Source organism: Nematolebias whitei, chromosome 22 (genome assembly GCF_014905685.2).
Source record: "Nematolebias whitei isolate Nwh7 chromosome 22, NemWhi1, whole genome shotgun sequence".
In the NCBI taxonomy this organism is placed as follows: Eukaryota; Metazoa; Chordata; class Actinopteri; order Cyprinodontiformes; family Rivulidae; genus Nematolebias; species Nematolebias whitei.
The window spans coordinates 17893511-17901425 of NC_056519.1; the positions used below are offsets into that span (position 1 = coordinate 17893511).

The 7915-nt window shown below is 37.3% G+C and overlaps 1 protein-coding gene across 2 annotated transcripts in view; it reads left to right on the forward strand.

The window, feature by feature from the left end:
* The first annotated feature begins 915 nt into the window (after window positions 1–915).
* The window catches only part of syt1a (synaptotagmin Ia), a 177649-nt gene continuing 170649 nt past the window's right edge, over window positions 916–7915 (forward strand). The window contains exon 1 of one of the 2 annotated variants that reach the window (XM_037695783.1): window positions 916–969. The gene's annotated coding sequence lies outside the window, so the exon portion shown is untranslated. The remainder of the gene's footprint in view (window positions 970–7915) is intronic. The other variant, XM_037695784.1, reaches the window with a different exon arrangement.

Below are 7915 nucleotides of genomic sequence, written 5' to 3' on the forward strand. Positions count from 1 at the left end.
AACATCAGATATGAGAGGAGAAATGTTCATGGATTTACAACGTCATTTTACTTTTAAATTCTAAATGTTGCTTTAAGAAAGATGTAAATCACCAAATTTATAAAAGCACTACTAGCTAGTTAAAAGGTTTTGGTTTTAAGGGTTTAATTTGAAATGATTTTTATCTTGTGACAAATTGAAATTGAATTGAGTCTTTTGAATTGAATTGAATTATCTTAAACATCACATTATTACCAAGCAGATAAGAAATGGTGCAAAACATGTAATTTAAGAACTGACACTAGTTAGGTCAACTCACCTGCAGACGAAATGTGTTTGTCACTGTAATGTGTTCATTAGTGGTTACCTCTGGTTAACTACCATAAATTATAAACTTCAGGCACTTTTTATTTATTTAAAGCTGGAGCTATTTATGTGTGTGTTAAAAAACTCAACGACCCACAATTCCCTGTAAAGCTTCATTCAAAAAGTAGTAGTAGTTGTATCCTTTATTTAACCAGGAACATAAGTTGAGATTAAAATCCTCTTTTCCAAGAGTGAACTGGCCAAGACAGCAGCATAAAACATACAAGAAATCCAAAATACAAGAGCAAATACACAAAATCCAGATAATTACACATTAGGGCAGATACAGGAGCCAAGTGACCTGATTTCTCATTCCTTTAGGATTGATTTAAATTGCCCCAATATAAGAAGAGATGATAACTTTAAATCCTTCTGCAGAATATTCTGAGATTCAGGAAAGTCTGCATCCTCATTTCCTTTTAGGCATGAGAAAGAAAAAATAGCAAAAAACGAGTTGCACGTATCATCGTTTTTGTAATTCTGTATTTTTTAGTACAACGTGCATGTCTTTTGTTGATGCAGACGTTCTCGTGTTCATAGTGAATGACTCGGTGATGTTTCTGTTTCAGTGAGCGGTCGTCTAGAAAAGGACGAGTGGAAGAAACTCACCAGGCTGGAGATATTGTGAGTGTACAGCCAAAAAACTCATCATCAAATCTGTCTTATGACCTGTGCATGTAATGAAGCAGCATAATGTGGTCCGTTTGCTGTACGACCCCCAAATTGCAATTTTCCTTCAATTGTTCAATTTGTAAAAATTGGCTAATTATATTTACAGAAAATGACATCTTACCCCCTGTTTTTCTCTGACGCATACAAACAAAATCAATCAAATCAGTGGATCCAACAGGGAGTCAGGATGCTTGATGGCCTCTGGTCTCATTTGAGATGCAGACATTGTCCTGTTGCTTCCTTTAATGAGATCTGGAGGCGTGCAATCTAATATTCACCAGTGAGGCTCCAACATGGCCCCCCGAGCCTGTAGCCAAGAAAACTGTGTGTTAATTCAATGGAGTGAAGTCAGCTGTGATCAGAAGGGCTGGAGTGGCCATTCAGTCAGCAGGATCAGAGGCACTGGCTTTTTATACACGATGCACTAACACTGCTCAGTTGTGTTCATGCCTCACTTAACAGGTTGGACTCTTGCATGATTATTTCACCAAATATTATTCACAAAGAGCCGCTTTGGGACTGAAAAACCACAGGTGTTGGATCAAAACACAAAGTCTGCCTTTGAATAACAAATAGAATTGTTGCAGAGAGATTGTTTTCACAATTGTCTAAGCTTTCCCTGAACTCACTCAAATATTTATGCCCTAATTTTTCTAATTTATAAAAGCTTTAGCTTGTACACAAAAGTAAATAACATCTGCTGTCATTTCTCGACGCAGTGATAAGGATGATTATGCTTTAGTTGTAGCAAAGCTACAAGTTGACTACTTAAGACAACATTTCTAATTTAAACACTTCGATCAATGGCTGAAGGATTAGCTTCTTGTGGTACTTTTTTAGTCTGGTTGTGCTGAGTAGCTCTGACGAGTCAGTATCCTACTGCTGACTGCTGTTTTTTACAGGTAAAATACTACTGTACTTTTCGCCGTATAAGTTGCATCTTTTTGCATAAATTATCATGTCCTGCGACTTATACAGCGAATCTATGTGTGTATATATATATATATATTTTTTTTTCTCCCATATTTATAACCCATTTTTTGGCTGACATCTGACGATTTCATTCATTCTGGCATGAAAAATATTGAAGACTATGATTTTCAGCCGCTGGAGGGCCTTTGAGTAATATGGCAAGCTAAGTGTCTCAAATGAGACACTTAGCTTGCCATACTAAGCCACCTTTGTCTCGCTCCGTATCTCCTGGAGCAAACGTCAAATCAGCTGCATTTAGCCGCGGCGCCCAGGGGAAATGCAGCTGATTTGACCATTAAAATGCATTTATTAAGGAAAAGTTCAACTGAGACACACCTTTACTATAATGTCGAGCAAACAAATGATTGTTTTTAAGTGTTAATCTTGTTAAATTCTTGTTAAAGTCCTCCCATGCCGCCATTTGGCAGCCAATCGATTTTTGGCACAACACGGGCCCACATTACCGGGTTGTCAGCGGTGACGCATAATAGATGCGACTTATTCGGCGAAGCAACATATTTCTTTTTTTCCCCACTTTATTAGACATATTTGGACTGATCAGAATCAGAATAAACTTTATTGGCATTGCACCGAGATACAACGCGAATATGTACGTACAGTCGTCTGTAAGATGGGCGGAGTGCACGAAGCTGCAACTATAAAAAGCGCGGCCCCCTTATTCTTATTCAGAATAATATTTTGCTTAGATGAGAAAAGGGAAGAAAACATGAGGAGAGACGGTATAAAAAAAGATCTCTCACGCCGTGTCCTAGACAGGGCACGATTTGAGGCATCAAAAAACCTACCACAGCAAAGTAACATAAATAGACACGATACATAAACATATAGGCCGGTGAAGACATTGAATTTTTAAGGGAAAGTCGTAGCATAGTCCAGAGCCCCCCCTCAGCCATTGTCCAGATAAGAGGTGACATTCATCATCAGCTCGGTTGAGGCTCTGTCACATGTCCACGGCCTCGGGGAAGGGAGTGGTGAGGAAACAGGCAAAGCATCTTTGTTGTTTTCAAAACATGCCAGGAGGAGTTGAGATAAGTCCGGCGTCAAGGCCACAGTTTGGGTCAGGCAGAAATCGTGAATTGTTGTTTCTGCCTTTTTAAAGTCTTGCTGGTATATATTCCTCTGATGGAACTCCAAAACAGCCAAATTGATCCTTTACGCCAAAAGTCGAGCTCACAGCTTCTCCAAGATTATTCCCACAGTTCATGGGTGCTGCCAGAAAGTTCACAGTCCTGATAACAGCTGCTCCAGCTCCCTGAAGCAGCTCCACATAATTCAGTCTGAGTGCTGTCGAGATTTGACACATCCACACGAATTTATAGACAATCCAGAATTCAACAACCAAACAGCAAAATAAACAGTTGTCATCATGAATCCAATTTGTTTCTGTCGAGGTAAGAGGGTCCTCCTTACCCTGACTCCTGTCGGAAGAAGTTGATGAATTTTGTTGAGAGACCAGCTGATCCTTCGAATTAAGAGGTATGCAGAAAAAAAAGAGTTTTTTTAAGGGTTCACAGGATAAAAGAGTGCAGCGGGGGGGGGGGGGGGGCAAGGAGATATGTCTGGTTCCACCGAAGGACAGAGAGCGAGAAAAAAAAGATGATGCGACGTGTACGGTGGAAAGTACAGTACTCATAACAGAACTCTTCTTTAGAAATAAAAATATAATTTTAACATGTGTTCATTTTTACTCTTCACATTCTAATTGGGATGCAGGATTCTGTTTTGCAGTTCCAGTTGAACTAAAAATAGTATTTTCTGTTAAGAAAAACTGTGTGAATACTGAGTGTTGAATGATTTTGGCTTAAACATGATTGCTAAAACCTAAAAACAGAACAAGAAGACAAATAATATACAAGTAGTAAAAAAAAGGCAAGTCTGGTGAGACAGATATAAAAAGAACAAAGTTTTTGAAGGAATTGAAAAGATCTCAGTGTATTTACATGGTAAAAATGTTTTTAAATAAAGTTAACTATTTTAAAAACTAAATATAAAGAGCTCATCTTAATGAGCTGAACACTTTGATAATGTAACGTTAAAACAAAAGAAAGCAGAAATAATCGGATTGCAAAAAAAAAAAAAAACAACAGAAAACAATAGTATGGATCGTGGTTAAGCACTTTTACAATTGGGGAGCAGTGGTGAAGAGGTTAAAGAAGGTGAGTCTGTGATCAGAAGGTCACTGTTTCAAACTCCCGGACTGACATCAAAATGTGGGTGGGATAGATGAAACACTCACACCTGCCTCCACCCTCATTTGCCCCACTCTGAGACCTTGACAAGGCCCTTAACCCCCACCATCTACTCCCCCAGGCACCCTAGATGGCAGCTCTGTGGTCTGTGTTTGCATCAGGAAGGGCATCCGGTGTAAAAATAATTGCCAGGTCTTCGTGTGAGTTAGTTTGCTGTGGTGCCCCTGAAGAAGGGAGCAGCCGAAAGAAGAAGAAGAAAATGGTCAAGCATTTTTACAATTAGTGAGGTTTGATTAAAGATTTTATTGGAGACTTTGTCATAAATTTATAAGAATTTGTCAGGAAGCCCCACTCCTGGTTGTCTAATGCCACACCTCGACTAGAGCGAGAACGGTTTAGAGTATCCCAAAAAACGTAATTACACAAAACTCTTCAAGGCAAATTTCTCTGAATTGAAGTTCTCTTTATTTTATCCTGCTCAAAATGGAAATTGGTTCAAAATGCAACCAATGCTTTGAAGAAATACTAAATATTTGTGTCTAATATATGGCAATTCAGAATACAACCTTACCTAGTTTGAATGCTGGATTGAGTTCTACACAAACCATTGATGAGGACTCCATTGTTCTTTGTCTTCATATTTAAAACAAGCTCACTTGCAAGGTTTAAAGCTGTAATATGTATTGAATTTTTTAGTCTTGAATGTGAATTACTGGTTTCATTTTCTTTACCCATTTGTGATTTTAAAGACATATTACTTTTACGAATTAGTCTTAAGAAGGTATCAGAAAAAGAAGGTTCAATATGTTGCGCACAGATAGTTGTGATGGTTTGTGTTTTGTTTGATCATGAAAACAAGTTAATATGTAAACTTTAAGCAACAATGAATTTGAATTGTCTTATGTAGAGTTTGCTGGAAAACGGTTTGAATTCCAAGTTTGACTAATGAACCCTGTTATGAAGTGAAGGGAAACACCCCCTCTCCCCTCCTTGTTGATAATCCTTACATCTATCCCAGCTGTCACCAATGATTGATGGACTTTGTACTTCCGACTTTCACTGGTTTAAGTTTGCTGTTGTTTACGCCTCATAACTTGCCTCACTCCCAGAGATGATTCAGCCTGCTTCCATTAGTAAACCTATTAATCATCATCGGTGGAATATGATTGACTTAAAATCCTACAACACCTCAAATTTGTCTTAGCGAAGTAAAACCCCTGGAATAAGAGAATACTTTTTACTGTAAATCCACTGATAGTTGATCATCCACTAAGAAATCTGTTTCTTACTGTCTGGAGAGCAAAGGTGTCTGAGCTAAATGTAATTTTAAATTATTATAAAACCACAGTTCTTTGCTGAGGTGAAGTATCGTCCTCTCATTTAATACAAGCATTTCCTTACTCTCTAATACCTCATTTTCCAGTCAGTAACGTACTTTTCGTCGTATAAGTCACAACTTTTTGCATAAATTTGCATGCTCTGTGACTTATACGGCGAATCAACTTATTTGTTTTTTTCCCATATTTATAACCCAATTTTTGTCTGACATCTGACAATTTCATTCATTCTGACATGGAAAATATTGAACACTGACATTTTCAGCTGCTAGAGGGCCCTTGACTAATATGGCAAGCCAAGTGTTGCATTAATAGGTAAAAGTGGCTATTAATGAGACACTTGGCTTGCCATAAAACCCTACCTTCGTCTCGCTCCTGAACTCCTGGATCAAACGTCAAAATCAGCTGCATTTCGCTGCGCCGCCCAGGCAAAATGCATATGATTTAAGCATTAAAGTGCATTTATTAAGGAAAAGTTCAACTTAGACACACCTTTGCTATAATGTAGAGCAAACAAATATTTGTTTTTAGGTGGTTATCGTGTTAAATTTCGAACAAATGCACAGCGAGTCCTCCCTCTGCGCTCTCCCGCAGCCACAAATCGATTTTTGAAATGCAGCTGATTTTACCAATAAAGTGCATTTATTAAGGAAAAGTTCAACTGAGACACACTTTTGCTATAATTTTGAGCAAACAAATAATTGTTTTTAAGTGTTATTTTGTTAAATTCTTGTTCAAGTCCTCCTGTGCACACTCCCGCGGCCACCGTTTGGCAGCCAATCGATTTTTGGCATGCCAGCCCACATTTCTGGGTGGTCAGCGGTGATGCATAATAGATGTGACTTATGCGGCCAAGCGACGTAGTTATGTTTTTTTCCACATTATTAGACATTTTTGGACTTAGACGATTTATACTGCGGTGCGACGTGTATGGTGGAAAGCACAGAAATTTACTGCTGTTCTGTCAGCTGATTTGTGTTTCAGTGAGTTTTGCACAATCAGCTGACATCTTAGAAACTGCTTTGAAATTCACATCAGCTTAAAGTGATTGTTGTAGGGTTCACCCAACATTATTAAAATGTTTAAAACAAAGTAGCTGCAACAATCTGCAAATACACAGCCTTAATTTACACAGCCCTATTTTACACAGCCTTATTTTAAACCATTAAGACGTGATTAGTGATTTTGCTTCTGCCTCTAAATCCTATAAATTTTTACATTGTGCTCGAGCCCACACCTTTTATAATTTTCCCATTGAGCCTCAAAGTTGGACTTAAATAATACATTAAATAGTGTTTTATCAATAAGAAGAAACAGATGAAATTAGTGAATTTGTCACATGCTCTATAAATTGTCATTCCCATTCTTTATTGTTTCTGTTGTCGTTGCTGCTCTAAATGAAATCCTTCCTGCCCTCTGTCACTTTTGTATTCAGCAGTGTTTCCTTTTCAGAAGAGTCAGGCAGAATTCCTTGTTTCTCATTTTAATCTGCGCTGAGCCGCTATTTCATTTCCTGCCTTGTTCATTAAATCAAATCGAAGCCTGTCATTTGATGATAGTGGGCACACATCAGGCAGACGCAGTTTTTCATTTGACTTTCCCATTTTCTTACACACAGTAATGAAAAGTGTTGCGTAATGGATGTTTTGTAATGCAATTTACGAATAAACTCAAATAGAAGTACGCTTTAAGTAAGTCAGGTTTTAATTAAAGTTCAGTTATTAAAATATTAAATCTCAAAGAGAGAACTGAATTTCCAATATAAAAACACAACTTTAATACACTTTAGAGGCAAAATAAACATTTTAATATTTCAACTGTAACAATGTCTTCACATTCATGTTTAACTATTTTTCTAATGGTTACATTTGCACAAGGTTTTATTAAGCTTGAATTATCTTAAACCAGCCTGTAAATTTATTCTCACTTGTTAATTGCAAAAACACAAACAAACAAAAAGCTATTATTTTGTTTATCTGATGCAGCATGTGCTCATCTTGAAATCAGCATTGTGAAATAAAATTAAATCCAAACCTACCAAATACAGAATCTCTTTTCTTCAGGTTTATGCTAAAATTCTCGTATTTAGTAGTGGATAGAAGTGGATCAAAACTCTGTCTGAAAGGGCACAAATTATTTGGTAACTTTCAAGAAATCTATCCCAACATGTGATTGCATTAACCTTGTCTGACCTATTTTAAAACTAAAACTCTTAAATTCAAGGCATTACTGTTTGTTCAGTCTTATTATAGTTATAAATCTGAATTTAGGCCTCAAACTACTGAAACCATCCATCCATCCAAACGCACATGCATACATACATACATACATACATGCATAAATACATTCATGCATACATACATACATACATGCATACAT